This window comes from Sceloporus undulatus, chromosome 3 (genome assembly GCF_019175285.1).
Source record: "Sceloporus undulatus isolate JIND9_A2432 ecotype Alabama chromosome 3, SceUnd_v1.1, whole genome shotgun sequence".
Classification (NCBI taxonomy): domain Eukaryota; kingdom Metazoa; phylum Chordata; class Lepidosauria; order Squamata; family Phrynosomatidae; genus Sceloporus; species Sceloporus undulatus.
This window is the reverse complement of record NC_056524.1, coordinates 235,126,128-235,142,098: the sequence shown is the minus strand read 5'-3', so window position 1 is coordinate 235,142,098 and position 15,971 is coordinate 235,126,128.

Here is a 15,971-nt window from a genome sequence, read left to right as displayed (position 1 = left end):
TTGTTTATTTGCGCTGTCTTGAGTTTCTTGAAGCCAACTCCATCCTCGATCCCTTTCAGTCTGGTTTCTGCCCAAGGCATTCCACAGAGACAGCTCTCACTAAGATCTCCAATGACCTTTTACAGGCCAAGGCTAAAGGCCTTTACTCTGTTCTCATCCTTTCGATTTGTCTGCAGCCTTTGACACCGTTGATCACTGTCTCCTAATTGACATACTCTCTGACCTTGGGTTCTCAGACTCTGTTCTTGACTGGTTTAGATCTTATTTGTCTGGCAGATCTTTTGCAGTAGTTGCAGGGGGTCTGACTTCTTCTCCTGTTCCCTTATCTGTTGGAGTTCCCGAGGGCTCTGTTCTGGGTCCCCTTCTGTTTTCTCTCTACACACTGTCCTTAGGTAAACTCATCAGCTCTTTTGGTTTTTCCTACCATCTGTATGCCGATGATGACACCCAGTTATATCTTTCCACCCCTGACCTTTCTCCAAGGCTTGAACAGCACGTTTCGTCTTGCCTCACAGCTGTCTCGCAGTGGATGTGCCATCGGCGTTTGAAGCTCAACATGTCCAAGACGGAGCTTTTTGTCTTTCCTCCTAAGCCCACCCTTCAACACTCCTTTTCTGTCTCTGTGGACAACATTTCTATTCAACCAGCCCAGCAAGTCCGTAGACTTGGTTTTATCTTTGATTCTTCTCTGTCGTGTTTCCCTCAGATCCAGACCACAGCCAAGGCTTGTAGATTCTTTTTGTACAATATTGCCAAAATCCGACCATATCTCTCCGCCTCTTCTGCCAAGATCCTGGTCCATGCCCTAGTGATCTCACGACTTGATTACTGTAACGTCCTCCTGGCTGGGCTTCCTCTTTCTCACCTCTGTCCTTTAATCTCTGTCCAGCATTCAGCTGCACACATTATCACTTCCACCCACCGCTCTGACCACATCTCTCCTGTGTTGGCATCCCTTCACTGGCTCCCCCTCCCTTTCCGCATTCAGTATAAGCTCCTGCTGTTGACATTTAAAGCCCTCCATGTACTGGGCCCTCCTTACTTATCAGACCTTCTTTCTCCTCACCTTCTCACCAGGGCCCTCTGTTCTGGTAGTCAAGGTCTGCTGTCTCAGCCCAGGATTTCCTCTGCCCCATCCCGGATTCGCCCCTTTTCACTTGCTGCCCCTCACTCCTGGAACCTTCTTCCCCCACAAGCAAAAGCCATCACTTCTTTAACCAGCTTCAAAACGGAGTTGAAAACCATCCTGTTCAGAGAAGCCTTCCCAGGCATTGCATAATTGTCACTTACTATTTGATATTCTTTTGTTGCCTGTTTATCGAACCATTTCCTGTATTGCTATGTACTGTATATGTATTATCCTACTTGAGAGTATGTATTTTCCCTGGAAGAAGATTAACCATCCATTATGAAGCCAAGCCCTCCCTCCAGTCCATCTGCCTTGGTCCAGGCCTCGGAGGTAGAGAGGCACTGCTGGACCTCTTACCCTTTCCCTCCACCACTCTCTTCTCCTTCTATGTCATGTCTTTTTAGATTGTAAGCCCGAGGGCAGGGAACTGTCTAATTAAAAAGATTGTATGTACAGTGCTGTGTAAATTTACAACGCTTCATAAATAAAGGTTAATAATAATAATAATAATAATAATAATAATAATAATAATAATAAGGTGTAAACAGAGTTAGGTGTCACCTACTTTATATACTGATGGCATTTGACCCCAAAATTCTGGTTAAACTTTCCCTGCAATTTCTTGTATATGTTAAATAGCATGGGGGAAACTGAGCCCTGATGGCTAAGAAGTTAAACAATCCCTCCAGGAAGGAAAGGAACCACTGTAAAACCGTTCCTCCAGATCCCATCTCAGCTTAGTGGCCCAGAAAGATACCATGATTGATGGCGTTTTAAGCTGCTGAAAGGTACATCACAACCAGTTTCTTACGTAGGTCATAAAATCTTAGAATCATAGAGTTGGAAGAGACCACAAGGGTCATCCAGTCCAACCCCCTGCCATGCAGGAACTCTCAATCAAAGCATACCCAACAGATGGCCATCCAGCCTCTGTTTAAAGAGTCACCTATATTTAGGTCACCTATCACAGTGACCTAAACTGTTTCTGTCTCTTAGCCAAAACTGAAACCAAATTGAAATGGGTCTAGATAACCCATATCTTTCAGGAACTCCTGGAGCTAGGAGTTCATATGTTCCAGTACCTTGCCCAGAAATAGAATGCTGGGAACTGGCTGGTGGGATCTAGCAAATGATGGAAACTAGTAGTGAACAGGACCAGAGCAAACACAGGTGAGTTCACTTCTTTTCTCGGCATTCGTTACTCCTTCCAGTCTTTCTCCCTCTTTCCCCTCACCTTCTGAGCTGCTTGCAAGGAAGGTACAGATTGTTCTTGTAGAAGGCTTGATTAATTGTTTACAGAAGGCTGAGCGGTTCATGAGGTTGGTCTGTTGTTCTCAGGTTGCCTACCTTTGGTTTAATAGATTGGTTCCTGAAAGGAGAGGAAATATAATCTTAATTAAAGCAAGATACTTAATGTCAAAGGAGCTCTTGAAATATTGACCAACATTCAAAGAATATGGATCAAATGAAAGTGAAGTGATTCATGCATAATTTCTAACATTGTACTATTGATGTTACATTGATTCAATTTTATTATGGAAGTTTAGTAGTTGTGGGGAAATTGCTTTTCTTCAACACTCCAGGACTTTTTGAATAAAAGAAGATGTTGAGTGTTTGGCTCCTCCACAACATGTAACTCATAGAATCTATGAAACAATTGAGAGGGCTCCTACAGAGATTTGGTGTATAGTGGAATCAGCATGGAAGTAAGCTCATCTTTCTCTGCCTCCACAGCTTAGATAACTGTTGTACCCAGATGCAGTTACATCTCTCCAGGATGAAGAGCAACCACTGGTAAGTACTCTCTCTGGGTTTGGTCTTTGCAACCAATTACAGATGCACCTAACTGTAACACTGTCTAGCCCACAGTTCACCAGCTTGCCTGCAAGAATTTCATGCGGACTTTGTCAAAAACTTTACTGAAATCAAGATATACTACATTCACAGCACTCCCCTAATCTACTAAACTTGTAACTCTGTCCAAAAAAGAGAGAGATAAGATTAGTTTGGTATGATTTGTTCTTTGAGAAATCCATGCTAACTCTTAGTTATCACAGTGGTTAGAATCCTCTGTAGCAGTTACTAATGTGTAACCAAGAGTTGCAGACTTGTGTGTGTGTGCATGTGTGTGCATGTCTTCAATTCATCTGTCAATTTATGGTAATCCTGTGTATTTCATAGGCTATTCTTAGGCAAGGACTACTCAGAGATGGTTTTGCCAGTTCCTACCGCTGAAATCTAACCTACTTTAATAAATAAATATTATTATAAAATAATAACCTACTGTTACATATTCATGATCTTTAGATAGTTCCCAGATTAGGGGCTAAACAGGGACCATGAAAGTCCTCCAATCTCCACTTACTGTACAGCAGCCACTGTGATCATCAGGGGTCTGTTTCTTTTGTCAAAGGGGAAGCAGAGTACTGATGTCAGGCAACTGCTTCCTGAGTGACAGGATACAGACCCTTGTCAATCACAGGAGCTGTTTCCCAGTTACTGGGAACTGGGGGTGCTAGGCTGGGATTCACCATATAGTACCATAACTACAGTGCTTATGCATACTTAAATCCCATACAGGATTCCAGCCAGCATTTCTTTCTAAGTGAGCACAGACTGACTGTTTAATATTCAGTTTCGGTATTGTATTTAGTATCTGTTCTGGTACTGACATCAAACTGACTGGTCGATAGTTGCCTGGGTCCTCTTTTTTGCCCTTTTTGAAGGTGGGAACAACATTTGCTCTCCTCCAATCTGCTGGGACTTTTCCCGTCCTCCAAGAATCCTCAAAAATTATTGACAGTGTCTTTGAAATAACATTTGCAAGCTCCTTTAGTACTTTGGGTTGCAATTCATCTAGCCCTGAAGACTTGAATTCATTCAGAATACCAAGATATTCCTTTATTACTTCTTCAACTATTCTGTTAAAGTTAAAAAGCATGATTTATTTTATTTTCACCAGTTAGATCACTGTCTTCCTTTTGGGAGATGACTGAGGCAAAGAAGATATTGAACAGTTTGGCCTTCTTTCTGTCCCCACTTAGCATATCACTATCTTCTGTAGGCAACGGCCATACCATTTTGTTGTTCATCTTCTTGCTCCAAACACAGTCCCCCAAGCCCCTTATTATTATTTTTAATGTATATTATTTTTAAATTTACTTTTAACTTGTATATTACAGGAAACCTATAAGCCATGGCTGAGGCATAGGAGGGCCCTGGGCTGCATGTGGGCCCTAGGTCCACAGTTATCAGCCCCATAAGGCTCCCCCAGATGATTCTTAAGTACACTCCCTTCCAATTTTTTAAAATCAATTTTGGGTGGCCAGTTTTTCAGCCAAAACATTTCCCCAAAATATCTAAACCCTCCAAAAGTGGCAGTTTGAGTTCTCTTGACCTTATCCATACCCAGCCCAAAAGAAAGAAGGAGTCCTTTAAAAGCTCAAAACACAAAACAGGAGTCATGTTACAATACTTCTGGTCATGCTGGGAGTGACACTGTAGCCTGCTATAAGTAGAACTCAAAAATATCCCTTTATGGATTAGAACTTCAAGTTATCCCAAGCCAGCAAGGTTTGGGGAGTTGTGGTTGGAACTTTACCCTCCTTAAGACTTTACTCTAAGAGATTATTCAATTGTCCATTGCACATACTGTGCCTTTTTGTAATTCCATCCCCGTAAAAATGGTGGACCGGTCTGTTGGATCCACCACCTCAGGGCAGCAAACCCACTGTGGATTTTACCACCACTCTTCCTGCAATCTTTTGTTGAGGAGAAATTCTGCTGGTGTCAAGCTGGGGGCAGTTGTGGGGAAAATGGCTCTGAAATGGTGGTGGTTGGGGGCTCCCTCTATCCCAGCTGCCACTGCCCTGGCCTCAGAAGGAGAGAAGAACCAGCAGTAACTTCTGGATCTAATCTCCCCCCACATTTTCTTTTTGTGTCATGTCTTATTTAAACTGTATGCCTGAGGACAGAGAAGTGCCAAATTAACAATCTGTAAGACATTCTAAGATTGGTAAACCACTCTTTGTGGCTTTATGGCAGGGTATAAATACTCTAAATAAATAAATAAAATCTAGAGTGGGTTCTCCACTCCTGTTGCAGCAGATTCAGTGGCAGTGGTCAAGTGCATTCACAGTGCTCTTACATTTGGAAACTGAATTTTCAAGCTATACTACCACATTCAGTCAGGCATTATGGCAAATCCAAATTGCAGTATCTTCAAAGAGTTTGATGCTAACTCCTTGTTTGGGTCTTTAGGAGAAATTTAAAACTCTACTTTAACAGCACATTGACTGCATTGGTGCAAACAGTATTCATTTTTTAAAAATGAGTCACAAATAATAATGTTTTCAAAAGTAATACTCACCTCCATTTACTTTCTGCTAAGTACTTCTGTTTCCTTCACTGCGACATACTGAAATGTCCTAATAACAAAAGAAGAAGAAAAAGTAGTATCAAGAGAAGAATATTCAATGTGAAACTTGAAAAAAGCAATGCAGAGAATGACTCATAACCAGTAATTTGCACTTCCTAGCAAAACTGATTTTTTTTTTTAAAAAAAAAATAGTTCTGTGCACGTTCTCATTATCCCTTACCATTGGCTATGCTGACTAGGGAATTCCACTCCAAGAACATCTTGAGAGCCACAGGTTGCCACACATGCACCCCTACCCATGTTGTTGGTTTTTAAAAGTAAGTGCATGCTGTAGACGGGGGAATATAATCATTAACACCACAGTGTGTTGGAAGAGGACGATAGGTCTTCTCGTCTTAGTAGTCATCCTTGGAAAAATTGTTTCCTTCTATTGTAATGAAACTACCATTGATATCTGTGGGAGGTCCCCTTCCCATGTTGAGGTGCCAGTAGGGTTGCCATTTGCCCCAGAAAACCTGGAAAATCCCAGATTGAAGGGGCTACAAATTTTCCAGCTAGCCAGGCCAGTTGAATCAGTAAATCCTGGATTTCTCCTTCATCATAGGCTGGTGGGTAAGTGGAAATGTGACCATAGCGATGAAGCAGGAAACCATGCAAGAAGACTGGTTCAGGAGGTTATGGGGGAGTGTTCACAGGTGTGCATGGTAGTATTGCGTGTGCCCCTTGCATGATGAGTGCAGAGTTGATGGACCCAGTCCCCCTAACAAACCCTCCCTTTTAGAGTGTTTCTTTTCTTGATTGAATGGCTCATTGATTGATATCCCACTCTTACGCTAACAAATTTAGTACAAAAACATTATGTAAAGATAAATAATGAGTTGGGAAAGAGACAGAGGAGAGAAAATGGGGTGGGGGGGGGGGAAGAGAATGCAGCACTTGGCTATCCCATAAAGGCTTGCAGAAATAACTGTGATTTTCAGTTGGTGACTAAATAACAGCAGTGAAGAGTGGGGACCAGACCATCACTGGGAGGGAGGTCCTTAGCTGAAATTCCATCACTGAGATGCTTATTACAGATACTTTTTCAGGGTGAATGAAAATAGCCTCAGAACTTTGGATACTTTCTTTCAAGTTCTGACAAAACCTAGAGCACAACATTGTGCCACTGACATAGGAGCCGCCTGCTGCTCCTGCTACCTACTTCATGTCTGTCAATCACAAAAAGATTTTTAAAAACTAGGAGTCCTCCCTCTAGAGAAAAACCAGATGCTAACCTTTGTTTGCTTCACATTTTAGCCTATTTCTCCAACATCTTTAAAGTTATTCTGTTCTGAAAGAGTTAAAAAAATTGATTGTTAGGGATCAGTGCAATTCCTCAGGGTTGTTCTACAATCTGTCCTTCATGTTGATGTGGAGTAGCATATGCAATTAGCAATTTCCCACCTATCAGTGTCAAAGACTGAAGGGCAGAGAAGAACATTGTCTCAACACCATGCAATTAGTTTCCCAAACATCTGTCAAGCAAGCTTTTGCCCAGTCAAAACAAAACCAAGCTATTGTTGTAAGTACAGCCGGCAGATAAAAATAAGCCTTGTGATTAGGAAAACCTTCTACCATCATGATATGGCAAGAAGAAGTTTGCCCAGTCGTATGCTGAGGGTCTCCCTATCTCTAATAATTCTGTTCAAGTTATTTTAAAACACACATTAAAGTTAAACCTACACTGTACTCTCTTCTAAGAAAATCTGCAATAAACCTGGTTCTCAGCACGTTTCCTGGTTCATCGTCCACTGGGGGGTGTCAGAGCATAATTTGCTGCTGTATAGTACTAGCAAGGCAGCACTGTTGATTTTTAAGGGATGCTTTCCATTGCTTGCAATTTACCTGGATGCCCCAAGACTTTTTGCTGCCGAAGGGAAACCAGCATATGGCACGTTGCATTACCCCACCACCACAAGGCCAGCCAGATTATGATTGCACCTAAAACAGACAAGCTCATTAGGAATTTGAGACATTTTGCATGTAAATCATGTGTTCTAGCACTCTATTGTGTCTGTCCCATGCAGATTTCACTATAATTGTTTGTTTCATACTAAAAAACAAAAACAAAAAAAGCAAGTAAGAGAAGCACTCCCTACTAATAGGAGGAAAATGAAAGAAAAATGTGTAAGAGGATATTCACTGTTTTGTTTTCATAAATAAATCTTTATATGGAGGCATCTTTTAAGGAAAGTGTGGGGATAGTGTAGCCCCCAGAAAATTTTGCAGCCTTCTCTCCAAAGCCCCTTGACAGCCCCCCCCCATCAAGGTTCGCCAACCCATCCAATTTTTTTAAATGGTGTCATTTTTGGCCAACTGTACCAAACTGCATCTAAGACAACATGGAAACAAGGCACTTTGCTTTTTTCACTTCACAAAATTCTCCAAAAGCTTTCCCCCTCTCTGTAATTCAGCTGAAAATGACAACTGAAAGTGATGTGACATCCGTTCTATTGAGCTCTAGATGTGCTGGATCAGCCCTTGGGGAGGAAAGGAAGGTCAAGAGGTTTAACATCTGAGATACTGCATCAGGTGCATGGAGTGTAATGCTTTGCATGCACAATTTTGCCCAGTTTAGCCCACTGAGGTACTGCTATGGATGTTTAATTGCTGCATGGGGGGATGGAGCTGACCAAGCAGTGGGGAGTCTGCATCTTGTCCCAGCTGTAGCTATCCAGCTGCAGGAAGAAAAACAGGTTTGTTCACCGTAGTTTTGCCAGGTTTTTAGAATAACAATAATGGAATCAAACTTCATGATTTGCAGGGTTTATAATCTTGAAGAAGCTATTAACAAAGTTGTGATGTATCTAAATACCAAATGAAAGTACTGATTCAGTTAGTTATATGTTTATTATCTGTAAAATTAACATATTGTTCACATTCATAAATTATTTGATGCACACCTTTCCCAATTTATGCACTGCAAAATATGGGATTTTTTGACATCTTCTTCAGCCTAGATACAAAGAAAAGCTTTCAGGCCTCAAATAGCAGTGTATACCGTTGTGTGTCTTGAAATCATTTCCAACTTACAGAGACCCTAAAGCGACCCTATCATAAGTTTTTCTTGACAAGTTTCTTTAGAAGGGGTTTGCCATGGCCATCCTCTGAGGCTGAGAGAACGTGAGGGAGAAAAGCAACTCATTTGAAATGTAATGCTGGAGAAGAGTTTTAAAAACACCATGAACTCAAGGGAATGGGTCTTACAGCAAATCGAGTCTGAATTCTCACTAGAAATGAAGGTGACTAAACCGAGGCTGTAGTACTTTGTAATACCATAAGATGATGTGACTCATTGGAAAAGATGATAATCCTTGGTGAAGTGGAAGGCACTATAGATGGATTGATTGAAACAAGGAAGCCATGGGCCTGAGTTTGCAAGTTCTGAGCTGGTCTTGGAGCTCTTTCATTCATAGAGATGCCACAAGTCAACACTGACTTGACAGCACACAACAACAATGCACATAATAGGACACTTACTGAGGAATGAACTGAATTTTGAAGATGAAGCTGAATTCAATATCTGTTGCTGTTTTTAAAACAGTTCTTCTTCCTATTAATATTATCATTCTTTATATAGAACCATTAATACATATGATACTATACCTAATAAAACACAATAACAAAAAACAGCCAGCCGTACTAGAAGCATACAATCTAATATAACCAGCATGGCATAGGGATTTGAATATTGGACTGTGAGACCAGGGTTCGATTCCCAGCTCAGCCATGTAAACCCACTGGGTGACCTTGGACAAGTCACATTCTCTCACTCTCAGGGGAAGACAATGGCAAAACCTCCTCTGAACAAATCTTGCCCCGAAAACCCCACAATAGGTTCGCCTTAGGGTCGCCATACATCAGAAATGACTTGAAGGCACACAACAAATAAACAAACAAACAAAGTGTATGTGTGTATGTGTGTGTGTGTATTTGTATCACTATTTCCTTCCCATGTGAGAGTGTATAGGAGTGATACAAATATAAATCTAATGCAATACAATTGTAAAACAATTATTCAGATGAATATATAGAAAAATGCACTATAATATAAAGTGACAAATATATAGAATCTAAATCTGCAAGACTATAAAACAATATTAAAGTAAAATTCTAAAAACTCTGGAAAACAAGAAAGTTGAAAGCTGAAAATTGACAACTGAAATTTAATAACAGTAAGGAAAGGCACAATTCACAATTGTTCATGGACACAATTTCAGGAGTATGGAGCAGCAAGTGAAAAAGCATAAAGATGAGCCAAGGAGAAAGAAACTGTTGGTTAACTGAGAAGCCGGGAGTTCTTACAATAGAGATCCCAAGCAGTGAAAAGAAGTGAGAACTGAAAGATAAAGGGCAGGGGTAGGCAACCTTTTTGAGCTGGGGGCTGGGTTGCTGTTCCCTCAGACAACTGGGGGGCCAAAGCCGGGGGGTGGAGCTTCCACCCTCTGGGGGTGGGGCTGTGTGCTGGGTGGAGCTTTTACCCTCTGGGGGCGGAGCCACATGCTGGGACGGACTTTCCACCGAAGCCCCGTGAGGAGGAGGAGGCGTGTGCCAGCCCTCTCTTCCTCGGTCCCTTCCTTCGGCCGAACGGGCTCCAAGGGGCCCTTTCGGCCGAAGGGGAGGGAGGCCGAAGGGAAGGGCTTGGGCACCCGTCCCAGGCCCTTCCCTTCGGCTTTTCCCTTCGGCCAAAAGGGCTCCAAGGGCCGTGGAGGAACCCAGGAGGTGGCAGGCCGCTTCCATGGGCTTCATTTCGGCCCTTGCGGCCCCAGGCCTCCCTCCCTCCCTCATATCATCATCATCATCATCATCATCATCATCATCATCATCATCATCACCACACTATCATTGTCAAAACAAGGGAGACTTGTTAGCATTAAAAGCAGCAAAAATAAAAATTAAAAAAAAAACCCTTGTAGCCAGAGGCCTCTGGCCACTCACCACCTCCTCCTCTTCCTCCTCCTCTTCCTCCTTCTGTTCCCCCCTCCTCCTTCTGGTCCCCCTTCTCCTCCTCCTCCTCCTCCCTCCTCCATGCCCCGCACCGGCCTGGGGGCGGGACGGAGGAGGCAGAGGAGGCAGGGGAGGCCTGGGAGGGTGGCATTCTCCGGCAGCCCCAGAGCTTCTCTCTGCCCTGTGGAAAGGCCCAGGCCTCTCTACAGGGCCGGGAGGAGGAAGAGGCCGCCGGCGATCACGCCGATTGGCGCGATTGCCGGCGGCCCCCGGGGGGTGCCAATTGGCGGCAGGGCCGGGCTGGGGCCAGTCCCATGGTCTCCGCGGGCCGTACATTGCCAACCCCTGATAAAGGGGAACCGTGCTGTACCACAAAGGCTTTAAAGGTTAAAACAAGAAGCTTATACTGAATTCTAAAAGGAAAAAGTAACCAACGAAGAGATATCAAGTGTGTTAAAAGTGTCAAAACGACAGGTCAAAAAGATAAACTTAGCAGCAGAATGCTGAAGAGAAACCAGAGGGCTAAGGTGCAATAATATCCAAGTCAAAAAAAGATTACAATTATCAAGGTGGGAAATTACCAAGACATAAACTGATGTCTATGCAGAGGAAGCAGATGGAAAAGTTATGATTTTGGCAATATTATGAAGAAAAAAATATGCCACGAAGTTGCTACAGCCTCAGTGTGAGACATCAAAAAACAAAGAAGAGTAAAAACAACAACAACAACCCCTATACTATGTGCTTCCTTCACAGGAGAAATGGAAAAATTATTAATGGTAATGGAGAACATATGTTACAAAGAAGGTTTTGGAAGAAAAATAAACATTTCTGTCTTTGCCATATTAAGTTTTAGGTGTCAATGAAGCAGCCCTACTGAAACATCTGTAATGCAATGTTCATTATCAGAAAAAGGTCCTGGAGTAGAGAAATGTACCTGAGTGTCACCAGCATAAAAATAACAAAATAAGATTACTCTCTCTGGCTTTACTTGGCAAACGAAGATTCAGGAAGGATTCATCCCGTGCTTTCTACAAGCGTGTTGATGACTAAAAAGGTCAGTCCGAGATAAACAAGTCCGGTTGCAGAAAGCACAGCAGAGAGTCTCCTTGAATAATGTTTCCGGGTTGTGGTTCTTTCTGTGTTGTCGTTTCTCTTCGAGACTCGTTTGACATGAGTTTTCAAAAAAGGCTGCAGCATCGTGGATAGTGTGTCTCCATGCCTCCCGATGCGAGGCCAGGGCGGACCATTGTTGGTGATCAATTTGGCCGAGTCTGAGATGTTGTTTCAGGGAGTCCTTGTATCTCTTCTTTCGGGTGCCCCTCTTACGCTGACCCTTGGCAAGTTCACCATAGAATACTATTTTGGGTAACGTATAAAGGAAACCATAAAGCATATAGACTTCAATAGATTAAAGGAGTCAGATCGACTAAGGGGCTCGACATTGCTGTCAGCTCCTGTTAATCATAGATCTTCTTATAATATAAGAATCAAATCTAAAAGGTTATTATTATACATACAGAAAACAAGACATAGGTAATAAGTGGGAAACATGAGAGCTGGAAAACCTTACTAGCATCATTAACACTAAAATGTTGATTTTTTAAATGTTTCATTGCATTAATCATTATTCATGCATTATTAACTAATTCGCCAATTCTTAAAATCAATTTAAATCAGTAAATATGGTTTGACAAAGAGCCAGTGTGGCGTAGAGGTTTGAGTGTTGGACTACAACTCTGGAGATCAAGGTTTAATGCCCGCTCAGCCATGTAAACACACTGAGTGACCTTGGGAGTTTGGACTTGTAGATCAAAGTGTGGGGGTATTGGACTGTAAAAAGTTCCTATAAATCAGAGTTAGGCAAGGTTGGGGGCCTATTTCCCACTGCCAGAAATTCTGCAAGCTACGCCAGACCTGAAAATGCTTCCTCCAAAAATCCATCATCATCATCATCATCATCATCATCATTATCATCTAAGTGAGACGCAACTGAATCTCCACCACTAGTTTTATTGTGGTGAAGTGTGTTTGGGGCAAAGGGACTTGAATGGGACAATCCAAACCTTGAGAAATTACTGTCATAAGTGTATCTTAAAATGCCCTATAAAGCAACTTCAAAAAGTATTACAAAGCATCACTTCTTTCAACAATACGGCTATTTTCTTTCCACTCATGACATTATTTTTAAAACATAATGTCTATCACTGGTATTCTATACTGACTACTTAGTTATATATGTGTAACTAAGTAAAGCCTCCTCATCTGATCACCCCAAACCTACCTTAGTAGCCAACAGCTGGACTAAGCAAAGAAGGTCTATTGGCCAAGGCACAAGCAAGAGGTTGTTTCTAATTCGTTCCCACCAGTCTATAAGGCTGCAACAAAGAATTGTGATGGAGGTCCTGCTTGTAATGGTTGCAGCCTTGCTCACTGGAGAGAAGGGGTTGGAGATATCATCCTTACATCAGACTGGCAGCTGAACAGACCTCCTTTGCCAAATCTTGTTGTAGGTACTGAAGGCGAACTGGGGTGGCACTTGCATAGTCTTACAAGAAGACTACATAGTCTTACTGAATACGGAGCAGTTACAAATCTGTAACTGCAATACTGAATGCCAGTCAATATGCTCTGGTCATCCAGAAACAGTAACTTGTTACTTGTTATTTTTTTAAATTTCTCCTAGGCTGAATTCTACTTATTGCTATAATGTTTCTAAATGGCTTTTTATAATTTCCTTTCAAAACTAGTAGATCATACGATTTTAAAATTTGTTTAACAAGTTTTCAGGAAAATATTTACACTTTGGTTCCATTAAACTATAATGGCTATTTCCAAGATTACCTGTTAACTGTCTCATCCATTTTTTCAGTACCTAGGCCGGAGTTCAGCATAAGTGTTTGAGCTTTAGTTCACAGATTTTCCACCTCACTTCCCATCTGCATTTTTCTTTGTCTGCAGTGGCAGATGGACATTCACCTGAACATAGTAAAGGAAAAGGCAGCTATCCACTTTCCACTAGCATTAGCAGATCTTTCTTCTCTTCATTTGGTTATCAAAAGATTAATTGTTTGACAAACAAAGAAGCATTACTGCCCCCATTCTGAACAAGTTGTTTTGCTCTGCATCTCTCAAGAAGTGCTGATGCTCTCAACAGCTGTGAAATGAAAGAAAAAGCAACAGCAATGTTGCACTTGCCACCTCTGGGCACTGCATCAGCACATCTCATCAGGACTAAAAGGATTTCCTGTTGACCTAGCTTCGGTTTTTTCAAATAGATCATCTTTCAAAAGTCAGCACATACTGGTATGAAAAATGGTGCTATCATTTATGTGTGCAATCTGGCATCTTCGAGATTTGTACTGTAATTCCCAGTATCCCTCGCCATCTTGCTGCTACTGCTAAACCTCTCTTACTCCCTCCTCTTCCTCTCCTTTCTCCTCCTTCCTCTCTTCTGCAGCTTGACAATTTCTTACTTATTTTACATGTGGAGTTGTTTCTGTCTTCTACTTATACATTCAGAGTTAAAGGTAACACCTTGTAGTGTATATAGACAGATAGTCTAAAAGAAATTTGGGAAAGAGGGTAAGTCATTCATTTCCATGTACTCTGTAAAGCAACATTGTGGCTGGCATCCCATTAGTGACATATGTGGGCATAATGCTGGCATGTCTTCTTCTTTTTTAACTGAGGGAGGAATTCATCATCTCCCTCATGCAATTTCTCAAAATTCACCTGTTGTCTTTGCTCCCCACTGGTCATTTGGCAACTGGTAAAAGATGGTGAAGAAGACTGTGGCCCTGTAGTCAGGCACACATTCTCCATGACCTCTGATGGACCCAGTAGGTCACGGAGGATAAGATTTAAAATTCATATCACATAAAACATAAAAAATATATTCAAATTAGCTATAGAATTAAAAGCAGTCTTTTCAGTCACTTTGCTGAACCTTACTTCCCTTCCTACTCTTCTTTGACAGCAGAATGTGGCACAACAAAATGGGGTGAGGGGTTTTGGGTTTTTTTGGACTACAAGTCCCAAACCTCACAACCAATATGGAGATTAGGGAAAAAAAACTAACCTATATGCCTGTGCCTGCCCATAAGAACAAAACTTAAAGAACTGAAATCAGTACTGCTCTCTCTTTTTTTCTTGTAAATACATAGTTACCTGGTGGACTCTGATTCTGTTTCTGACATGACTCACAGTCACAGTAAGCACCAATTACTGCTCATTCATTTCAATGACTGCACATCACAGAGGAGTAAAATTAGACAGCTGGAAGGGACACCACAGGACATCTACTCCAAAACCTGTCAACACAAAATACACTCAACCCTCCACATTTGTGGCTTTGACTTTTGCAAATTTGATTATTTACAGATTTTATTAATATGTTCTCTCTAGGAATATCTAGGTCAACTTTAACCAAAAGTTGTACTGAAGGACCTAGAGATTCCTAGAAAGAACACTCCACTAGGCATTTGTACCTCCTCCACCACCATTCTGTGAATTGTGGAGTGAATATGGAGGCATGAGTGTATTTACTGTACATGTGAAGCATCTCTGACAGATAGCCATTCTATCCCTCCTTAAAAGCTTGAGTCTGACACCATTCCAGACAGGCCCAGACACATGCTTTTACACTTGTTTAGCCCCCATCTGTTCTTTACTTTTGATGGTGTAAGTCTGTCTTACAACATCACAATTCATGCACAAAAGTCCCTCTGAAACGTACATTTTCAGCAGACGCTCTTCCACAACACTAGGGTTGCCATATCCCGCCGGGGGCGGGACAATTCCGGTTTGGGAGGGGCCAACCCGGTCCCGGTCCGGGTTGGCGCCCAAACCGGGACGGCCCCGCCCACCGCGGCCACCTCAGCCCCCACGGCGGCTCCAAGGCCTTGCTGAGGCCTGGGAAGGCTCTCCGCGGTTGGAGCTCCAGCTGCGGAGACGCTCCTTCCCGGGCCCCAGCGAGGCCTTCGAGGCGGCTCCGCGGTCGGAGCTCCGGCCGCGGGGTCCTCAAGGTCTCCGCGAGGCCAGGGAGGAGGAGGAGGCCGCTTCCCACCGCGGCGATCGCTGCTATGAGGAGCGGCCCCTGCCTCTTTCCCGGCCTGGGAGCCGGCTGAGGCTTCCTCCCAGACCGGGAGGAGGAGCAGGCCGTTCCCACGCGGCGATCGCCGCGATGAGGAGCAGCCTCGATCCCTCTTTCCGGCCTGGGAGCCACCTAGGCTATCCAGCAGCCGGGAGGAGGAGGGGAAAGCCTGGCACCGGGCGTTGCCCCGATGCCAGGCTCCCCCCACCCTTCTCGGCCTGGGAGCCGGCCTGGGCTCCCCTCCAGGTCCGGGAGGAAGGAGGGGAAACCTGGCATCGCCGCATGCCAGACTTCCCCCCGCCCTTCTCTTCGGCCTGGGACTGGCCTAGGCTCCCTCCCAGGCAGGGAGGAAAGGGAGGGGGAGGACAAGGTTTAAAAATCTA